Source organism: Humulus lupulus, chromosome 5 (assembly GCF_963169125.1).
Source record: "Humulus lupulus chromosome 5, drHumLupu1.1, whole genome shotgun sequence".
NCBI lineage: Eukaryota > Viridiplantae > Streptophyta > Magnoliopsida > Rosales > Cannabaceae > Humulus > Humulus lupulus.
The window spans coordinates 190,911,522-190,935,499 of NC_084797.1; the positions used below are offsets into that span (position 1 = coordinate 190,911,522).

The following is a 23,978-nucleotide window of genomic DNA, read 5'->3' on the forward strand; positions in this document are numbered from 1 at the left end:
TGAGCTAGGATTCAAGCTTGCAAATCCTGGAACCACTTCTTACGTCGATGCTCCTGAAACGGCTATAGAAGTGGAAAGGCTCCAAGCCAATGTTAGTAAGGAAGAGGCTAGCAAGTCTAAACGCAAGCAGCAGAGTCAGACTCAAAATGGTCGAAACAACAATAACCACCAGCACAATAATAATGGGCAGAAAAGAAAGCATCCTGATAATAAGCAAGGCGATGGTGACAAAAGAGCATGAACTAGAAACGGTAATAATAGGTTGGGTTATGTGGAATACCCTCAGTGCTCCAAGTGCCAGAAAAGACATTTGGGGAGTGTCGTGCAAATAACAAATGTTATTTCAATTGTGGCCAGGAAGGTCATCGAAAAAAGGAGTGTCCACAACTTAAACAAGAAGAAAAGAAGGACAACACGATGGTTCCAGCCAGAGTCCTTGCCTTGACCCAGGGAGAAGCCGAAGCTAGTAACAAAGTGGTCACAGGTCAGTTTCCTATCCTCAATAATATATGTTCAATATTGTTTGATTCGGGAGCAACACACTCGTATATTTCAATAAGAATGATTGAAAAATTAGACAAACCTTGTGAATGATTTAGAACTAGGTTTGTTACAGAGTTGCCTTCAGGCGAAGTAGTTATATCATCACGAATAGTACGAGGAGTACCGATCAAAATTGAGGACACAGAACTAGAAGGAGACCCGAGAAAGCTAGAAATCAAGGACTTCGACGTAATACTAGGCATGGATTGACTAGCAAGGCATGGCGCAACCATCTAGTGTAGATGCAAGCAAGTGACGTTCGAAACTCCTGACGGTCAGAAACTATGTTTTATCGGAAATATTTTAGGACTACGAACACCGCTTATCTCATCTCTCAAAGCTTAGAGGATGATAGAGAAAGGATGTCACGCATTCTTAGAAAGTGTCAGATAAATGGCATAAGAAACACCACTAAAGGTTGGCGACGTCCGCATTATAAAGGAATTTCCAGAGATATTTCCTGACGACTTAGCACGATTACCGCCTACTCGGGAAATTGACTTCATAATCGAACTAGTACCGGGAACTGAGCCTATCTCAAAGGCACCATACCGGATGGCACCAACAGAACTCAAGGAATTGAAAATGCAGTTGCAAGAACTCTTAGACTTGGGTTTCATCAGACCAAGCCATTCTCCATAGGGAGCACCAGTTCTATTTGTGAAGAAGAAGGATGGAAGCATGCACATGTGTATCGATTACCGTGAGCTGAACAAGGTTACAATTAAGAACAAGTACCCACTACTCTCGATCGACGACTTATTTGATCAACTCTGAGGAGCAATTGTATTTTCAAAGATTGATCTACGATCCGGTTATCACCAGCTCAAGGTACGGGAAGAGGATATACCAAAGAAAGCTTTTAGAACTTGATATGGACATTACGAGATTCTAGTTATGTCTTTTGGTCTTACCAACGCTCCAGCTGCATTTATGGACTTAATGAATTGAGTCTTCAAGGATTACTTGGACAAATTTGTCGTAGTGTTCATTGACGATATTTTGGTGTACTCCAAGGATGAAGTCGAGCACGAGGAACATTTAAGATTGACCATGCCATGACTAAAGGAGCATCAACTTTATGCCAAGATCAAGAAATCTGAATTATGGCTATCGCAAGTAGGGTTCCTCAGCCACATAGTATTCAAAGACAGGGTCGCTATAGACCCAGCTAAGGTAAAAGCTATGAAGGATTGGCCATGACCTAAGAATCCGTCAAAAGTTAGAAGTTTTCTCGGGCTAGCAGACTATTATCAAAGATTTGTAGAAGGCTTTTCTAAGATAGCCACTCTGTTTACCAACCTGACCCAGAAACATCCAAAGTACTAGTTATGCTTAGCAACAGTACTTTGTGTATCGACACCAAACAACAAGTTTGTAGTATATTGTGATGCATCGAAGAAAGTTTTGGGTTGTGTGCTGATCACCTCAAGGCAGCTGAAGGAATATGAGTAACACTATCCAACACACGATATGGAGTTGGCAACAGTGTTCTTCGCATTGAAAGTCTGGCGCCACTATCTTTATGGAGATTGGTGTGAGATTTGTACGGACCACAAGAGCTTAAAATATTTCTTCACACAGAAAGAGCTCAACACGAGGCAGCGCAGGTGGTTAGAACTAGTAAAGGATTATGAATGCGAAATCCAATACCACCCAGAAAAGGAAAATGTAGTTGCAGATGAATTAATTCGGAAGAGTTACGAAAATCTAGAAGCATTATTTGGAATAGAAAAGTCGCTTCAGCAAGAGCTGATTAATACCAAAATAGAACTAGTCAGGGGTCAACTGGCTAACTTGTCCATCCAGTCATGTTTGCTGGAAGATATACGGAACGGGCAAGGACATGATGACACGTTTGTGTAGAGTCCCAGAATATTTAATTAACTAGCTAGATAGTAGTAGTAATAGTAGTAGTAGTAGTAGTCAGGGGTAAACTGGCTAACTTGTCCATCCAGTCATGTTTGCTGGAAGATATACGGAACGGGCAAGGACATGATGACACATTTGTGTAGAGTCCCAGAATATTTAATTAACTAGCTAGATAGTAGTAGTAGTAGTAGTAGTAGTAGTAGTAGTAGTAGTAGTAGTAGTAGTAGTAGTAGTAGTAGTAGTAGTAGTAGTAGTAGTAGTAGTAGTAGTAGTAGTAGTAGTAGTAGACTAGTAGTAGTTAGTATTAGTTTGTAGTGTAACGACCCAGATTTTCAAGACACGATAATGCGGAAATATAAATGTTTTCATTTAACAAAATGTCTCAAAAACCCATAGAAAAAAAAACTTTTAAAAAAAGTCATATGGCCATACTTAACATTTAGTTACAAACATGTTTTATAAAGATTAGAGTGAGCCTAGTTTAGGAAAATTACACAACATTTCCAAAAATAAAAAGGCTTCCCAAAAGGTCGGTCCACATGTACATTTTCAAGGAAGACTCCAGCGCTCACTGCTCTGCCTTGCCCTTGCCCTTACCTACAACATGAAACAACTAGGAAAGCGAAAATGCTTAGTAAGATCAACTTTCAAACAAAGCATGTAGAGAATTAGGGTTCCGGACCCATCCGAACCCTACACAATCAATTTCAAGAACGCTAAAGCATCCTGGCAAACTTATGGTCATGCCTGATAACCATTGATAAATTAATTCATAACTAGATAAAAATCCTGCACTCAGAAAAATCCCAGAACAAGCAGATCTATTATATCACAACTATATCTTATCAACAAATATATCCCTGCACTTAGAAAAAAATCCCAGAACAAGCAGATATATTATATCACAACTATATCTTATCAACAAATATATCCCTGCACTCAGAAAATCCCAGAGCAAGCAGATATATTATATCACAACATAATTCGAGACCAACGCTCGACAATTTCCAACAATTCATGCGTAACGCGCCCTCCAACATAATTGCTAATCTGTAAAAGAGAACCGAGTCCCCACACTAAGATCTAGCTAATAAATATTCTCATCAAGGGTAACTATCGTGTTACCTAGGGCATCGCTACTTATTCAAGAGTGTAATCCAATTTACACGGTTTTACGGAGACTTCTATGTTAATCAGTGGTGCTGGTGAGCAGTTGCCCCTAGGGTGTTTAGCCTCACTCAATCTTGGAAACCCCTAGTATCTCTAGGCACTCTCACTGAATGGCCAATATTCACGGCTGCTATCCGAGAATAACTTATCAGAGCACTTGCTCGGATTCTAACCGTCCAATGATTAAGTAAGCATGAGGGCCCCTAGGTCCCATTTATCTTGGCGCCCCTAGGTTTAACCAGCTTATCCTCATCTCATGGCCACTCGTCGCGGTAATGAACCGGACATAAATAAAATCAAGCAGTGTGACGGGGATCAACCGTCTAGGAAATGACGGACATCTACCGTTCATATTTTCTAAATCAGCACTCACTAGACTAACGTCTCTAAGCAACTTTCTATGACAACCTATCTATGTGCATGTATCCCTATACTAACATACAAGACAATAATCATTTCATGTTGCAGCCATACAATATAAGTTGACTTACTTGGAGTCCTTAGCGCTCAGCAGGTTTTCACCCTCCAACGTTCAGTCCAGTTACGCTTAGCCAATACTGTAGTTATCCATACAGTATACTCGGATTAATTATGGCACTCATAATTCATTATTATTATTTTGGGCAGTTTGGTCATTTTAATAAAAGTCATTTGTAAGGATTTATAATCCTTATTTGGTTTTAAACCTATTAAGGAAAGTCATACAAAATATTCGAGACTAAACCCTAAGTCTCGGGGAGGCCTATCCTAAGGTCTCGATACCTAGGCTCGGGTATCACAATGGTATTTTCCCACAATCCGCTAAAAATCTTATTCTTTCAAGGTATCGCTATTAACCCGTACTTTCGACTAGTCGGTCAATATATGTAAGATTTTAGCCGGTATTATATCCAGAAAATACAAATAAATTCCTTAATTATTTTTAAAGAAAATAAACTCTTACATTTTCCTTTTTTTTTTCTTAAGGTTTTAATATCTAAAAACCGTTTTAAGAAAATTGCCTAATTTGTCTTAATTAGGAAAACCGTTAAAAAAATTTCCCATCTTGACTAATTAATTTTCCAAAATCAATTAATCAATTTTACTTACTAGAAAAATAATTCATTTAATTATTTTATCAAATTATAGGGTTTTAAACCCTCTTTTAATTTATTAACTATTAATAAATTAAATCTCTTATTTTTAGAAAGAATAAAAACTCTTTAATAAAAATATTTCATTTAAACTCAAAGAGGTAATTTTAGTGAAAATATGATTTCAAGACTTACCAATTTATATCTTGAAATAAGCAAAATTTTACTTTTTACCTTATGTTCCAAAATCTCATTTTTACACTAAGTGTGAAAAGCCTGTTTTTCACATTTTTAACTACATACTTCGTTAGTTCATAACTTGAAATTTACTTACCCAATTGTTACCAAAATTTCCCAATTCCATTTTTGTTATGTCATTTAGGTCTTTGTAAAATCTTATGTCAAAATGAGCATTTTTTATTAGTGAAATCATATTCCAACAATGAGGTAAAAATGACCTTATTTTCAAGTCCTTATTTTTTCCAAACTTTGAAAGTTAATAACTTTCAAACCGTTCAATATTTTCTTACCAAATTTTACAGTGGAATAATAGGTTATGCCAGAAATATGTCCACAAAATTTTAGAAAAACTGGGTTCATTTTCCCTATACAGTGGCTGTCCAAACTTGGTTCCGAAAATAAGAATACGAAAAAACAGTTTTTTTCCTAAACTTTGAAATAACATAACTTACTCATTTCTAAACATTTTTTAGTGTTTCAAAAGCTCAATTTTATGTACTCAATCTCAACAACATCACAGTTCAATTTAATTTTACAAAATCAATATACAGTGGCTGTTTGACCCCTTGGAAGTCACAGCTCAAAACATGTTTTGTTTTAGGGTATCCTACAAAACCCTTGGGGGTTTTGGTTCCCATTTTCAAAAATCAATACACATGCATCATAAAAATTATCAAACAACTACCATAACCTTATTACATCACCAACAAGAATTTGTAAGCATTAAATATACAAAATAATGCTTAAAACTAAAAACCCTACAACAAAATCATCAAAAGTAAAATTTTTACCTCTTTGGTGTTCTTGCTTAAGGTTTGGACCTTCATATTAGCTTTGGCTCCTCCAAAACCTTTCAAAAACCCTAACCAACTTCCCCCAACAACATAGTTAATTAGCTATTTGAAACTCTATGCTTAAAACTTTACAAAAGCCTAGATTAGTGAAGCTTTACCTTAGGGAAAATACTTCCTAGACCAAGACTTAGCCTCCAAGTTTTCCTTGGTGCTCTTGAGGTTGAATATTGAGAGAAAACTTGAGAGGGTCTTCAAAAAAATCAGATGAGAGTGATTGAGAGAGTGTGGGGGTCGGTTTTGGGGGTTAGAATAGTTTATACTATCTAATTTATCCTAAAAACACTCAAGTGTTTTACTCCCACTTGCCCACTTGACTTCTTAATTAAAATGAGATTTTATCTTTATAAAATTGGGTTCACACCACTCTAAAATACCACATTTCCGGCCACCCTTTGCTACATATGTGATCATTCTTTTTTTTTTTTTTTAAAAGGTTAATAAATGTTTCATAAGAAGAAAAGTCCAAATTGGCTTTTGACACATTTTTCACTCTTATTAAGTTTTAATCACCAAACTTAACATTAATTAATTAAATTTAATGTCTCTCACATTTAATTTAATTAATCACATAATAAAATTTAACCTAAGGTCCATTCATGGAATAAAATTCCCCATTTCGGCAAAATTAGGCATTTACCACAAAATGCCTTAAAATTTCCATTTTCTTTTAGGTTTATTATTTTTGACCAAACTTTAACTTTTATGAATGTATTTTATGCCCAAAATATAATTTCCATAATTTTTCATTTTATTTTCCGAGATTTTTACCCGATCAGGGTTTTTGTGTCGGTCCAGGACCGAAAGTCTTATCTTGACTTTTAAAATCACAAAATTCATAATTTGGCTAGCAATAACTCATGGAATACTTACAAACAAAATATAATATTATTTAAAATAATATTCTTAACCCGGGGGAAAAATCCCGACCCGAATCGTTTAAAGGTACCCGAAAACGTAGGATGTTACATGTAGTATGTTAGAATCCGTGGATTTTGGTTCAAGTCGAGAATTAGTTGGAAACTCGTAGCAACAGTTGGAAACTCGTAGCAACAGTTATGAATTTTATAAGTTTAACTTATAGTTTAAGAATATTAATGATAACATAAGGTTTAATTTTTTTTTAGTAGTTATGATTATTATAGTACAGTATAGGTTTATGATATTAGTAGCCTTGTTTGTGGAAAATGGGTGATTGCATAAGAATAAATTAATTATGATATTATTAAAAAGTGTTATGGGTCGAGCCTACATAAAGCCCAAAAGCCCAATAAGATTTTGGGCTTAGTAAATTCGAAATCAACCTAGGGAATTAGAGTTTGTTATTTTATGGTTAGTTAAGATATTTGTGGATTAGGTTGTTATTTAGAAAATTAAATAGATTTTTCGTAACTTTGGGGTACTGTAACTTCCAACCTATTTTTGACCCAGTTATAATATGAATTTCGAAAAGTAGTATTTCTAGAAAGTTGTAGATAATTGAATTAGCTTTCTAACGGTATAAAGATAGTCTAAATCAGAATACTAGAACTCTAGTTATGTTGATTTTACTATATGTGAATTTAGAGTTACGAGATTTAGGAAGTTAGAGGTTGGGATATTTTTTTATGTTAGATTATTCCTCAATTATTTAATAAAAATATTAATAAGATAATTTAGAGATATTTTCTACAGAAGTTAGGATTCTATTTTATTTAAATTTAAATTTGGATTATAGTTAGAATGAAATTAAGTATTTTTAAATAAAATAAAGATCTAGAAACTTTAGAACCTTCCAGAACCATTAAGAGCATGACACTTGTCATAATCATGTTTATTTAAGGATTTAAGTATTTTTTTTAATAGGATAGTTTCACTCCTCAAACTCTATAAATAGGACCTAGTGCTCAGTCATTTTCTTCATTCTTCAAGTATTTGATTAGAGCCTCCAAGGTGCTAGTGTTACTATAGAGAGATACACTCTGGTTTGGGATAAAAGCTTTATCATTCTAAGCTTTCTAACACTTGGGAAGTGAGGTATAGTGTGATTTCGGTGTTGATGTTTAGATCAATCTATAAGATCAACCAAGGTATTCCAATTCCTTAAGTTCAGTTCTTTATAATCCTTTAGTTTTCTTTATTTTCTTTTATTCATATCCTAACTCTTGTTTATGATTATTGATTAGGTATTTAAGTTCTTGAAACTGAAGGTCCTTCTTGGTAAGTTTCTTCTTGATGGTTTAGTTTTCATATTCATCTCTATTCTTAGAGATTCTCACATTTTTCTACTGTTGGTTTATAGGAGTTTTCTAATCCCGTTCTTGTTCTCAAATATCTCGACTTTTGTTAAGGAAAATAGGATAGATTTTATGTGCTTATATGTTATGTTTATGTTATAATATGTTTATGATATGATATGTTATGCTACGATATGTATATGTATGATATGTTTTAGTTCTTGGGTATATGATTTGTTTATATAACAAGCATATAACTTGTTCAGATAACAAGTCCCAAGAATATATTCCTTGGGCATATGATTTGTTCAGATATCAAGCCCCATAAATTTATATGATTTGTTTAGATAACAAGCCACATAAATTTATGGGCATATGATTTGCCTAGCTAGTAAGCCCCAAGAAGAATGATGGCCGTTGTAGTCTTATCTGATATATATTTTTATAGTCATATGTTTTATAGTGTATGTTCATATTATAGTCTTATGATTTATGATGTATGATTTTAGTAGATTTTCCTTGCTGGGCATTAGGGTCACTCCTTTATTTTTAGTGTGATGCAGGAAAATGATATGGAAGGTGGAAGGATTCTTGGTAGCTTGGCTTGTATGTTGAGGATGAATGGAATGAGTGGACTGCGTGTCAATCGAGGATGAAGTTATTTATTTTTAGTCTTTTAAATCATGTTTTTCCGCATTTAGTTTTTAAAATTGAATTAAATTTTATGTTTTTCTTTTAAACAATGGGTACCCATGCCATATTTTATATTATCGTGTATTTGATACAATATTTTGAGTTTTCAATAAAGTTATATTATTTCTTATGTATCTTTCTCCAATACTAGTAGCTATGACTAGTAGTTTTTAATGGTCCAAGGTCTTAGAAATAGTTGGGCCATTACAGTTAGTGTCGCATATAGCTGCAGTTAAAGAAGGCAAGACTACGGATTTTTCCATATCAGGACAGGGGTTCTAGAGATATAAGGCCCACGTATGCGTGCCGAATGATTATGGAATTAAGATGAAGATTTTAGAAGAAGCACACACTACCCCATACTCAGTTCACCCGGGGTCGACCAAGATGACTCACAAGCTTAAGGCACTATATTGGTGGCAGGGAATGAAGAAAGACGTAGCAGAATATGTGTCCAAATGCCTAGTATGCCAACAAGTGAAGGCGGAGCATCCGCGACCTGCAGGCTTATTGCAATTGCTTAGTTTTCCATAATGGAAGTGGGAAGACATAATCATGGACTTCGTGGCAGGATTGCCACAAACAAATAAGCAACACGACTCGGCTTGGGTTGCGTTGTGGTAGACAAACTCACCAAGTTAGCTCACTTCCTGCCTGTCAAGACTACGTACACTGCTGACCAATACGCAGATATTTATGTTCGAGAAATAGTACGACTGCATGGAATACCTACGACCATAGTATTCGATAGAGGATCGATGTTTACATCAAGATTTTGGGGAATCTTGCAGCAAGCCATGGGTACCAAGCTAAGTCTCAGTACGACATTTCATCCTCAGATCGGCGGTCAGTCTGAGCATAACATACAACTTTTAGAAGATATGTTGCACGTTTGTGTACTAGACTTCGGATGACCGTGAAGTAAGTATTTGCCACTTATAGAATCTCCTACAATAATAGCTACCAGGCAATGATCGGTATGGCACCCTATGAGTTACTTTATGGAAGGAAGGGTCGATCGCTGTTACATTGGGACGAGGTAGGAGAAAGACAACTTCTTGGACCCGAAGCTGTCAGAGAAGCTCAGGATGCAGTGGCGTTGATTAGACAGCATTTTCTCACTACTCAGAGCCGACAAAACTGTTGTGCGGATGCTAAGCGGCGAGATGTGGAATTCAAATTCAGAGATTAAGTCTTTTAAAGATATCTCCTATGAAGGGAGTTAAGAGCTTTGGGAAGAAAGGAAAACTTAGTCCCCGATTTATAGGTCCTTTTGAGATATTGGACAAGGTGGGAGCAGTAGCATATAAATTAGCCCTACAGCCGACTTTAGCAAATACCCACATTGTGTTACACATCTCGATACTGTGTAGATATATGTTAGACCCATCTCACGTTCTCAAGTATGATACGTTAGCACTTTAGAAAGACTTGAGTTACGCGGAACGACCGGTTAGCATCCTAGAGAAAGGGGTGAAAGAATCACGATCTAATAGTATTCTGATAGTCAAGGTCCTATTGAGTAATATTTCAGAACGCGAGGCAACGTGGGAGTTGGAGGGAGACATTTGAGCACGGTATCCGAAATTGTTTGGTAAGTAAATTTGAGGACGAAATTCTTTATAGTAGGGGAGAATTGTAGCGTCTTGGGATTTTACGTAGCTAGATAGTAGTAGTAATAGTAGTAGCTTGTATTATTTTAGTTTTCGTGGATATATGTTTAATTCAGGATTTAGTTGGAAACTCATAGAAATAGTTATGGATTTTACAAGTTTAACCTGTGGTTTAGAAATATTAAATTTAACATAAGGTTTGATTAATATAGCTGGTCCTAGAAATATTATTTATTATAGCCTAAGGTTTAGAAAGAATTATTAAGAACGTGACACTTGTCACATGCTTGTTTATTTAAGGATTTTATATGAATAATTTAATAAAGGATGAATCTAGAAGCTCTAGAACCTTCTAGCAGATGTTAGGATCATGTTTTACTAAGTCAAAGTTGTTTTAACAAACTTCAAGTGTGCTGAAAATGTGCAAAAACGTGTTTAAAATATCAATGTATGCCGATATATCACAGTTATAGGGGTCGATATGTCGCCTAAGGTTGATACGGAAAACACGTCGACTTCACACGAAGGATAACACGTCGACTTCACACGAAGGAAAACACGGAGACTTAGGACTAAGGGGGAGGCGATATATCACCTATAGGGGGCAATATATTGGCTCCTTCAATGTAGTTTTAAAATCCGTGGAATCCAAGCTTAAAACAACCCTTAAAAACTTGGACTTGCTCGTGAACGTTTTTGACCGAGTTCTGGGCATCTATTGTAACCAAAAATTCAAATTTATTAAATTATTATTCATTTATTTATTCTTTTTAAAAGGAGTTAGTTTCACTCCTTGAACTCTATATGTGTTATGATATGTATATGAATATGTTTTATGTTATAGTCACTTGGGTATTATAGTTGCCTAGACAATAAATCAAATCCCAAGATTTTTATCATTATCGTAGATTAGAGTTATGATTTACCCTACCTCGATTAGTAGACAGAGGACCTAGATGGGTTATCATATACTATTTTGTGATCTAACCTACCTCAATTAGTAGATTGAGGACCTAGATGCTTTTATCACATACTACGGTAATGAGTTAATGGTCATTAATATTGTAGTCCTATGTTTATATGATATACGTTTTTACGTTATATGTTTTATAGTATATGTTTTATGATATAGTCATATTATTTATGTTATGTTTTAGTAGATTTTCCTTGTTGGGCATTAGGCTCATTCCTTTTATTTTAGATGGTGTAGGAAAATAAGCTTGGAAGGCGGGATGGATTCATGGCAGCTTTGGCATGTGTATTGGTAGAGGACAGAATGAATGGGCTGCTGGAAGAACGAGGATGAAGTTTATATTTTTTTGTCTTTTCAATTTATGTATTTATTTTCCACTTTTAGTCTTTGAACAATTAATTAAAGGTTTATATTTTCTTTATGTATTTGTGTTCTAAACATTGGGATCCCGTATTTTGGATTTTTATAATAAAGTTCTATTATTTCTTGAATGAATTCCAACATAGTAGCCACGTCTTAGTAGTTTTTTATTGTCCGATGTCTTAGAATTTGTTGGGGCATTACAATACGATACTTGTTCAACTCAACTTGGGCTACGCCTTTTCATGAGTTATGATTTATGTTATTTTATCATTATTGTTATTGATTTAAATTGCAGGTTAAGGTGATGGGGTTGTGTCCTACACAGCTCTTCTTGCTGGGCTTTGGCTCATGGGTACTTTGTGTTGCAGGTAAAGGCAAGGATGTGGTTACTACGAAATAAGTTGTAGAGCTTTGGCGTACATGTCAAGGATTTAACGATCATAAGGGATCGAGCCTACATTGGAAATTTACTATGTATTTAAGAATGATGTTTTAGTTTTATACATTGGATTTTTAGTTGTTTATTTTATTTATGAAAACTACGAAACTCCGGAGTTTCATTCTTTTAAATGTTTGAGTTGTATTTACGATCAATTTCTATAAATAAAAGAGTACTTTTATTTTAAACATTAATTACAGTAATTGTCAAATTAACGCTTCAAGAAATTGGGGCGTTACAACATATATGAGAAAAATACATATCTAAAGTGTGATAAAATCACATATTACTTATATTAATTTTAAGGCATGAGTTTTTAAGATATAAATGTGTTATCCTTTTAATTAAAAGAAATTTACCATAACACTAAACAAAAACCAGCAAGCAAAATATACTCAATTACACATTTTACCACAAAATATACTCAATTTCACAATTTAACAACATGCTCATCACCCAAAAATTAAAAATAAAATCAAGAAGTCAAACACTACTCATAACCCTAAAATCAAGCACTAGGCTGAAACCATATACACACTTCCATTTTCAATTTTTCATTTTTAACCACCCAAAACATCATGATCCAAAGAGATAACAACATTCAAATAAAAATCTTTTAATAATTATAAATCAAGCCTTAACATGCTTCTTATCAAAAAAAAAATAATCATGTTGGTAGAGTATTAACAAAATAACATAAAAATTCTCATATGCATAAATACAACATACACAATTGAAACTTAACACCACAATATCATTTACATATACTTATCAAACTCGTATCTCTTTTTAAAAATAAAAAACAAAAATTAACAAAACATCATTATCTAAACCTATAAACATGTTTTCCTTTTTATGATAACTCATTCAAACCCAAAAGAGTAACATCATCACAACATCTCCAACCCATATACATATCTATCAAGATTAAAAATAAATAAATATATAAATAAAAACAATGAACCCTAAAATATAAACTATGTCGAAACTTAGCCTCACAACAAACCCATGAAGACCACAATTTTCAAAACACCATCATACATCATAAACATGTTTCTTTTAAAAATACCAACAGCATTACAAAATCATAATAAAGAAAATAACAACACCATAGCAACAAATGAAAGGAAAGTTAGGATTCTCCATTACCTCCTTTGGTAGAGATTAAAACTCAAGAAAAATTATGGTCACCCTCTTGGTACACCTAGAGTTTTCGAACCCCCAACAAAGAAAACAAACAAAACAACAAAAAGAAAAAGAAAAAATTAGCGACAATAAGATGAGAAGATGGATTAAAGGAGTCAACCACTAGAGAAATCAAGAACACAAACGAAGATTGGAACCACCCCTTTTTCTTCTTCTTCTTCTCCTCTCTCTCTCTTTCACGCACTCTCTTTCTCCCTCTTGTTGCAGTCGGCCACCAATGAGTCCCAAGGCTTGTTGGTTTTCATTTTATATACCCTAGAATCTAATCACCTAGGCTAATGGGAAAAGGTAAGTTTCTCCATTTAAGTTTTTCCTAATTTTTGGCTTAGAGTCTATTATGGATACAATGAGGTAAGTCAACATAATTTAAAAATAGAAACCAAGTAATTTCTCTCCCCTTGCTTTGGCTGACCACCTCAATCTCTCCCACTGTAAAACGCCCTAATCTAATGCTTTGCAAAACTATTACATGCTCAAAAACTTATAGAAGAAAGGCACTTATTGTATGAAAAATTTCAGTGGGGCCTTGCTAAAACATGCAAGTTGGGCCCAATAGTTTAAAAATAAAAATAATAGTTTTCATGCAATGTCTTAAACATAAATAAAGTTCAAGTCCCACTAATAAGTTCTGAAAAGTTAAAAATAAGCATAACATTGTTCATTAGAAATTGGCGTTAAGCTGATCGTTTTCTCGCCCATAGGGTACCCCCACACCATACACACTCTGACGTCGAAACTCCCCACATCACCACGTGTGCCAAAGAAAATACCTATTTGCTACCTGTAAGGGAAAGTAAGGGGTGAGCTAAAACCCCAGTAAGGAAGTACGAACAACACACAAGTAAACACAACAAACATATTCACGTTCATACATCGTTATACATCATAATTAACTTTATCATCATATGTCATCATTATAAACATCATCATCATAAATATAATCATCATAGACATCAGCATCATAAACATTATCATCATAAACATCATCATCATATATTTGTCAACATGGCCCGCTAACTTGTCCATGTCAAATCTTGAGGTAAAACAGGAGGCTCTGGCCTTTGAATAACCTCGGCGCGTCCACCCTATGAGTTACGTCTTTATATCCTTAGTAACTCGGGTTATGTCTTCACATCCTTAGTAACCCCTTTGTTGTGTCACGTTCATCAAGCTAACAACCATCACATATCATACAACATATAGAAATACATGCAATCCAGTCATATCAAAGCTAAGGAAAAATACATGATTTCTAACATTCATCATCATATCATAACAGCATTTCATACATCATATCATATGGTACATCTTCATATATATCATTTATCCTTAATAAGCCAATCTTACCGTGCATAGCATAAATAAATAGAATTCTATCTAACTTCCTTACCTCGGGTCCGAACAAAGCAAAAATTGGCAAACTTCACACTGAGCCTATAACCATAATCAAATATCATTCTTTAGCATCACATAAGACTTTCTTGTGCCCAACTCATATACCCCATGTGTGCATGGGCCATGCACACATGGTGAAAACTACATATATTTTCAAAATTTGCATATTTACACATAAAATAACCAAAAGAATAATGCAACTTATACATATTTTACATGCATGGTTTTTAAGTAAAAATCATATGGTTGAATATTAGACATATATTTTTAATGTAAAAGTGCATTTCCATGCGACATGCATATGTGAGAACGTTGTTAAAAAGTGATGTTACAAATGATAATTCTTACGCATTTATTTCTATCATTTTCAAAATAAGGATTTAGCAACATTAACATACTTTTCTTACATTTATTTATCTCTTTAAAATCACTATGTTGATTAAACCTCTAACACGTTATTTTTATTTCATAAAAATAATTTATTTAGCCATTTAAAAATATAAATAAATCCATTTGTTATTTTAAATTACATAGAAATAATAAAGGCTTGAAATTATTTAAAATACTTATAATTGTCATGTTTCCTTTAGAAAATAACCATTTTATTTACATTAACAAAATTACAAAAATTGATATGAGAAAATATAAATTTAGGTGTGAGAAACAAATATATTTTACTTATATTATTTTAAGACTTAATCTTATGTAGTATGAATTTATAAGTGATAATCAAATAACTATTTTTAAATTATTAAACTAAACTTTCAGCCACTATTTAATTTATTTAAAAATCACAAGTGAATTAATCTCAATATTAAAATAAAGAAAATCATATCTATTAAAAGGAACACTCATGGTTACATTTAAAATACCATTTTTAATATTTATATAGTTTATGGTTATATTATTTCACAAACACACAATTTTTTCTTTCATTTAAAAGACTTTCCAATATTTTACCTAAAATTCTAGCAACAATATACATTGTCAAAAATCACCATCTTGAATTTAAAATCTCATATTTTCTCTCAAAATATATAAAAAATTTGTAGGTATTTATTCAGTAAAAACACCATTTTAATGTATATTAAAATTTCCTTTAATTTCTGAAAAACATCATAGCATTTGCAAAATCATTTAAGAATGCAAAATCATTAATTTCATCATATTTCTCATCACTTAAACACAAAATTACCAAGCATAAAATTTCATTTCAAACTCATGCTTTTCAAAACTCAATTATGAATATTCATGTTCCACCCATACATCAATTTATCATGGATTTAAGATAAATCTTTCATTTTAACCAATTAACCTAGCATGTTCTTAATATGCGTATGTGACAAAAACAAACAATCTCATCATACATCATACCTATGCCCAAAACCTCATCATCTAGATTTCATGTTTCCTTTTTTTGCATGATTACAAAATATTGGGGGAAATTACATTGGCATAAAATAGATCAAGACAACACTTAAACCCAAGCATGCATCTATTAACATTTTAAGAGAATTTATTTAAGATCATACAAACCTATCATGCTTCTAAGAGTACATTGACATGAACACGTAAATAGACAAATCCCTAGCATGCTTACACATAGAACCTTTAAGCCAAAACATACATAGCATCAAATTATAGGAAAACCCTTAGGCAACATAACATCAACAATCATTCCAAAACTCACATTCCATGAATATATATATATATATATAAAAGTTACAATTATAAGAACCAAATCAAGAATAGAGGTTCCTTTACCTCCTTTGATAGAAATCAAAGAACCAAAATTTGGCCACCACCCTTGAAATACTTCCCTAGGGTTTTGAACATCAAGAAAAGAAAAACCACCAATATTCTCTTAGATTCTTTCAAGAGGAAGGGAATTCACGACTAAAGAAAATAAAACAAAAACATGAACACATACCTAGGGATCTTTTGGAAAACCCTACCCTTCTTCCTCTTCTCTTCTTCCTTTCTTTCTCTCTTTCTCTCTCTAGCTTTCACGCACACTCTCTCTCTCCTTCTTCTCCTAGCCAATGGTTCCAATGAGCATAATGCTCTCTTCCCTTTTTCCTTCCCTCTTTATTCTAACCTAGCCAAAATAGCCTAAGGGAAAAAATTGGTAAGTTTCCTAATTATGTCTATTTTATTTTATTTTGATTTATTTGATTGAAGGAAAAAATAAATGAGACAACTCACTTTCCCTCATTTTCCCACTTGCCGTCCACTCTAGTCCTTGTTACCCTTTTTTTTTGTATTATATAGACTAAATAAATTTAATAAAAGGAAAAAATAAAGTGTGTAAAAAATTCCATTCAAGTGCACCATGAAACCATGCACATGCACACACTCAATCACTAGGGTGCAACACTACCTACCATGCACCTTGGTGCATTCAACCAAAACTCAATTATTCACAAAATTAAAATAAATAAAACAAATAAACAATTTACAATTAAATTCACAAAAATTCTACCGAACAATTCTAACAATTAATTTAAACAAATAAATAATAATTCACAACACTTAATAATTTAAATAAAATAAAGCACAAAATTTAAAAAAAAAAAATTGGTGGGCTACACCCACTCTCTCCTACTCGGCCATGAAAGGGCATTCACACTCATTTCTCAATTTTCCAACTTTCAAAAATTGGTACAAAACCTTACCTCTTTATATTTTGTTATTTTCTCTTCTTAATATTTTTTTGAAAAAAATAAATAACTAAAATGGGAAAAATACATGGTAGTCGATTGCATGCTCACCATACATACCATGTACATGCACATGTTAGAAATTTATTTATTTGGGGTCACAATTGTATATATAAAAATGTGTGTTGGGTCATTATATAAATGAGTCAAATTTATGTGGTCTATTTTTTAATAAAGTTTATGACTTAAGGGCATGATTGTCATGATTTTTATATGTGGATACCATTGAGACAATTTCTGATTTGATGAGGGGTCAAATTAGAAATAGTAAATAAATTATTAATTACTGTTTTTCAGTTATTAATAAACAGGTTGGTCCCCATTTTTTGCATCGCTTCATATATCGTATCTTTATTCTTGAATCTTCATCATCAAGAAACTGAGGTTCCAGAGAGAAATATTGATGCAAAAATTGGAAGATCATACCATTCAAAATCAATTCTATGGACTCCGGTACGCTTCCGCTAATCTTTAATTCTATTATTTGATTCTCATGAATTAATTAGGGCTAAATACAGATTAAAGTTTTTACCAACAACACACACTTAAGTGCTCATGTCTATCACTACTAAGCATCCACCTTCTTCAACACAATCAAAACTCATAAGTAAATTCATAATATAAAATAATTAAAATTCTATTCACACAATTAATACAAAACATTCAAATAAATAAAATAAAATTCTAACACTTAAGAATTAACAAATAAAATAAAATAAAATAAAAAATTCTGCACTACATAAACGTGTCATAAAAAGGTTAATTTGTTGATAGATTGACCCAAATTTAACACAGTCTTTATATAAACGAGTTACACGGGTCATGTCGGATCAACCCATTTATAAACAAGTCGGGTTTGGATTTTAGTTTTCGACACGATTTATAAATGGATCAGATCTAGATTAAACATTTTCTTATAATACAGGAGCCTCAATACGTATACAAACACGACCCATAAACATGAATGGCCACCTGTAGGCTGCACTAGTGGTTGATTTTTTTAGATGAAGTGATGATGTTCTTAACAAGAAACAACTAGGGAAATTAGCAATTGTTTAAATAAATCAGAAGAGGTGTACAAAGTCTAGCCAATAAAGTTAATTTAACTAATTCCTTCTAAAAAAAAGTTAATTAACTATTCTAAAGTTTCGAAATGTCATATTATTATTTCACTTTATTTAGAGTGACACTACTTTACGTAAGCATAATTACGTCATCAAATTTTTTTTTATCAAAAAAAATTTTGCCATCAAATTTCGAATATAGAGCTAAAGAGCGCTATTTTGGAATATGAGAAATTAGCAGCTAAATTTCGAATTTATTTTTTGGGGGTGGAGAGGGTGTGATTGTATTTTATCGAGTTTATTATATGGCAAAAATAAAAAGCTAGTACAAAAAAATAGGGTATAATTGAAGGAAAATAATTTCTTGTCATTTATTAGAGACCTTTTAAAAATTATTTTTTTTACACGTATTTATAATTGTTCTACATTTTTATAAAATTATATAATATTTAAATTTTATTTATTTTTAAATGAGATTTTAAATTTTATTTATTTTTAAAGGGTTTTTTTAAGTTTGTTTAAATCCAGCATATAACCATAGGGTAATTAACGGTCAAGATAAAGTAAAACCTCCTGAATTGATACTCTATGCAAATTTTATTTATACTAGATATAAATAATAATAAATTATAATATTTGTTTAGTACATATTAAAGTTTACTTCCACCAAATAATAATCATATGAATATTACAAAGAAAATATATATGACATATAAAACTAAGTCTAATCGTATGTTTGGTTGATAGGAAAGAAAAATAATGAAGGACAGAAAATAAAAGAGAAGTAAAGAAAATAGGATTCTCTTAAATTGTTTGGCAGAGACGAAGGTTTGAAAAAAATGATAAAAGTAAAATTGAAATTTAATAAAAATCATATGAATTATTTTGAATTGAAAATATGGATAAAAAGGTAATTTTAATTTATAGCAGCAGAATGTGTCTTATGAGTTTTGTTTGGCTTACTTGTTTGATTATGAATTTTTATGGAATATTTCATTAATAGGCTTTAATATTGGGCCTAAGCCTTTTTTTGGCTTACTATAGAAAAAGAAACAAGAATGTTAATGTTTTTAAACTCTAGATTGTTAATTGATTAAAATTATTCAAATAATTTTATTTTTTTGTTGACACGAATTTTAGTCAATTTAAATAAAGAAGAGATTAAGCAATTAAAATTAACAAATAATGAACAGTGACTTTTATGCAGTTTAGTAATTATAGAGGTTGGTTGGCTCCATTTTGACTTTCAACTTTTGCTTTTGAAAAAAGCACATCTACCAAAAGCTACTCCTATGAACTTCTTTGGGAATAGCTTATTTTTACCAATAAGCATTTTTTGTTAATTGTTTAACCCAATTTTTACTTGATGACGTGGCTTCTAAAAAGAAACAAGTGGCATTACACCACATTAAATTCAGAGAGTTGTTCGGAAGGAGTAGTTGCTCAAGAGGGCTATGTTAAATCCAATAGCTTATTTAGCAAAGCTACAGTGACCTACTCGATGACTGTGCAGGCTAGTACCATCCCATGAAGTTCTTGGAGTGCAAGACTTGCTTGATGAACATGATGATTTTACCCAGAGATCTGAATTTCACGAGTGTAATGGCCCGACTAATTCTAAGACATCTGACCATTAAAAACTACTACTAAGACATAGCTACTATTTTTGGAATACATCAAGAAATAATATAACTTTATTATAAAAATTCAATATATGGATCTCATTGTTATTTACATCAAAACATTAACGAAAACATAACCTTTGATTAATTGTTCAAAAAACAATTGCGGAAAAACATAAATACATAAATTAAAAGACTTGAAATATCAACTTCATCATCGATCTTCCAACAGTCCATCCCCAATACACATGCCAATGCTGCCAAGAATCCATCCCGCCTTCCAAGCTTATTTTCCTGCACCATCTAAAATAAAAAGAATGAGGCTAATGCCCAACAAGGAAAATCTACTAAAAACATAACATAAATCATAAGACTATATATCATAAAACATATGACGTAAAAACATATACTGTAAATCATACGACGTAAAAATGAACATCATATAAACATAGGATTACAACATTAATGGTCATTAACTCATTACCGTAGCATGTGATAAAACCATCTCGGTCCTCAGTCTACTAATCGAGGTAGGTTAGATCACAAAATAGTATATGATAACCCATCTAGGTCCTCTGTCTACTAATCGAGGTAGGGTATATCATAACTCTAATCTACGATAATGATAAAAATCTTGGGATTGATATGTTATCTAAGCAACTATAATACCCAAGTGACTATAACATAAAACATATTCACATACATATATAACATATCAACATATCATAACACATATAATCTAACCTATTTTCCTTACCAAAAACCAGGATATTGGAGACAAGAGCGGGATTGGAAAACTCCTAAAACCAAACAGTAAGAATCATAAGTTTCTAAAGAAATGGAGATGAAAAATAGATTTAAACCATCAAGATAGAAACTTACCAAAAAATCTTAAGTTTCAAGAAACTTAAACACCTAATCAAAAGCCATAAAATCAAGTTAGGATCTAAAAGAAAAAGAAGAAAACTAAAGAACTATAATGAACTAAATTTGAGGATAAGAATACATTGGATAGTCAAGGACTTTGATCTACACCTCAATACCGAAATGTCACTCTATCTTACTTCCCAAGTGTTTAGAAAAGCTTAAATTGAAAAGCTTTTAAATCCCAAAACCCTAGGGTTTTCTCTCTAGAATAAACTTAACAGCTAGGAGGTTCTGAAGAATGTTTGAATAATAAATGAAATGGTTGAGTGAAAGGTCCTATTTATAGAGTTCAACGAGTGAAACTAACCTGTTTTAAAAAGAATAAATAAATGAATAATAATTTAATAAATTTTAATTTTCTGTTCAACAGATGCCCAGAACTCGGTCAAAAACATTCAGAAGAAAATCTAGGTTGTTGAGGGCTGTTTCTAATTCGATTTCCACAAAGTTTCAAAAATGCTACCAAGGGTCGATATATCGCCTACCCCTATGCCCCGAGCCTTCATGGTTTCGTTTGTGCGAAGTCAATGTGTTTTTCATATCAACCTTAGGCGATATATCAACCATATCGTTGCGATATATCAGCATACGCTGATATTTTAAACACGTTTTTGCACACTTTCAGCATATTTGAATTTGGCAAAACTACTTTAACTAAGTAAAACGTAATCCTAACAGTTTTTGGAAGGTTCTAGAGCTTCTAGATCTATCTTTTATTAATTTCATTCATCTAAAATGCTTAAATCCTCAATAAATATACATGTGACAAGTGTCACACTCTTAATTATTCTATCTAAACCTTAGGTTATAATAAATAATAATTCTAGGACCAGCTATATTAATCAAACCTTATGTTAAAATTAATATTTCTAAACTATAGGTTAAACTTATAAAATCCATAACTATTTCTATGAGTTTCCAAATAAATCCCGGCTTGAACGAATAATCACGAAAACTAAAATACTACAAGCTGCTGCTGCTGCTACTACTACTACTACTACTACTACTACTCAGTAAAATAATGAGATGCTACAATTCTCCCCTACTTAGAAGAATTTCGTCCCCGAAATTTACTTACCAAACAATTCCGGATACCTTGCTAAGATGTCTTCCTCAAATTCCCACGTTGCCTCGCATTCTGAACTATTACTCCATAGGACCTTGACTATCATAATACTCTTAGACCGTAATACCTTCATCCCCTTCTCTAGGATGCTAACCGGTCGTTCCTCGTAACTCAGTTCTTTCCAGAGTGCTAACATGTCATACTTGAGGACGTAAGATTGGTCTGACACATATCTACGCAGCATCGAGATGTGAAACACACTGTGGCTATCTGCTAGAGCTGGCAGTAGGGCTAATCTATATGCTACTGTTCCCACCTTGTCCAATATCTCAAAAGGACCTATAAATCAGGGACTAAGTTTGCCTTTCTTCCCAAACCACTTCACTCCCTTCATAGGAGATATTCTTAAAAAGACTTGATTACCAACTTTGCATTCCACATCTCGCCGCTTGGCATCCACATAAATCTTTTGTCGACTCTGAGCAGCGAGCATACACTTTCTAATCAACTCCACTACATCCTAAGCCTCTCTAACAGCTCCAGGTCCAAGAAGTTTTCTTTCTCCTACCTCATCACAATGTAACGGCGATCGATACTTCCTTCCATAAAGTAACTCATAGGGTGCCATACCGATCATTGCCTGGTAGCTATTATTGTAGGAGAATTCTATAAGTGGAAAATACTTACTCCACAGTCCTCTAAAGTCTAGTACACAAGCGCGCAACATATCCTCTAAACTATGCATGGTACACTCGGACTAACCGTCAGTTTGAGGATGAAATGTCGTACTAAGACTTAGCTTGGTACGCATGGCTTGCTGCAACCTTCCCCAAAATCTCGATGCAAACAATGATCCTCTATCAGATACTATGGTCTTAGGGATTCCATGCAGTTGTACTATTTCTCAAACATAAATGTATGCGTACTGGTCAGCAGTGTACATAGTTTTGACAAGTAGGTAGTGAGCTAACTTGGTGAGTCTATCTACCACAACCCAAGCTGAGTCATGTTAATAATTCATTCGTGGTAATCCAATCACAAAGTCCATGGCTATGTCTTCCCACTTCCATTCTATAATACTAAGCAGTCACAATAAGCCTGCAGATCACTGATGCTCCGCCTCTACTTGCTAGAATACTAGGCATTTAGATACATATTCTGCTACGTCTTTCTTCATTCCTGGCCACCAATATAGTGCCTTAAGGTCGTGAGTCATCTTGGTCGACCCTGGGTGAACTGGGTATAGGGTAGTGTGTGCCTCTTCTAAAATAATCATCTTAATTCCATAATCATTCGGCACGCACACCCGCCCCTTATATCTCAAGAATCCCTGTCCTAATATAGTGAAATCTGTAGTCTTGCCTTCTTTGACTGCAGCCATATGTGATACTGACGTGTCATCATGCCCTTGCCTAATCCATATATCTTCTAATTGTAACGCCCTGGATAGCCAAGGCCGTTACACTGTGTGTTTATAAAAGTGCTAGACTTGCTAATCAAGTCATTTAATTAAAAACGTGTTACTTAACTATAATGGAACTAAGGTTAAAAGATTTTGGTCTTAAAAGTCGTATTTCTATTAAATATCATTTCCTGTTTACACGGGATCCCAAAAATGATCAGATTAAAATCACTTACAAAAGATTCACGATTCAAATACAACATTAGCCATACTAAGGCAAGATAAACAGTTCAATGATCCCTGTCGTGACCCACTCCTCGGCCAAGGCGACCGAACAGCTGACTATGTACATTCAGCCCAGCAGCTCTCCATCTCAGGACTGGTCTAACTTGCCTTTGCCTTTACCTACACCACGCAGCACCCGTGAGCCAAGGCCCAGCAAGAAAACACAATAACATAGCATAAGCAATCAACAGACAATCCAATATTTCATATTGCATAAACACGTTCTCAACCATATAAACATTTAG

The 23,978-nt window shown here is 33.2% G+C and overlaps 1 long non-coding RNA gene across 5 annotated transcripts; it reads right to left on the minus strand.

The window, feature by feature from the left end:
* Window positions 1–2,830: 2,830 nt before the first annotated feature.
* LOC133777964 (uncharacterized) lies at window positions 2,831–16,780 on the minus strand. 5 transcript variants are annotated; one of them, XR_009868935.1, is made up of 6 exons: window positions 16,578–16,780; window positions 16,412–16,467; window positions 14,643–14,686; window positions 13,196–14,033; window positions 5,851–5,941; window positions 5,746–5,760 (listed from the first exon to the last, which is right to left on the minus strand). It is a non-coding gene; the product is annotated as an uncharacterized LOC133777964 (long non-coding RNA). The 5 variants fall into 5 exon arrangements; XR_009868934.1 differs by having other exon boundaries at window positions 5,754–5,768; XR_009868933.1 differs by lacking the exons at window positions 5,746–5,760; window positions 5,851–5,941 and adding an exon at window positions 2,831–3,028 and having other exon boundaries at window positions 16,578–16,778.
* Window positions 16,781–23,978: the final 7,198 nt, after the last annotated feature.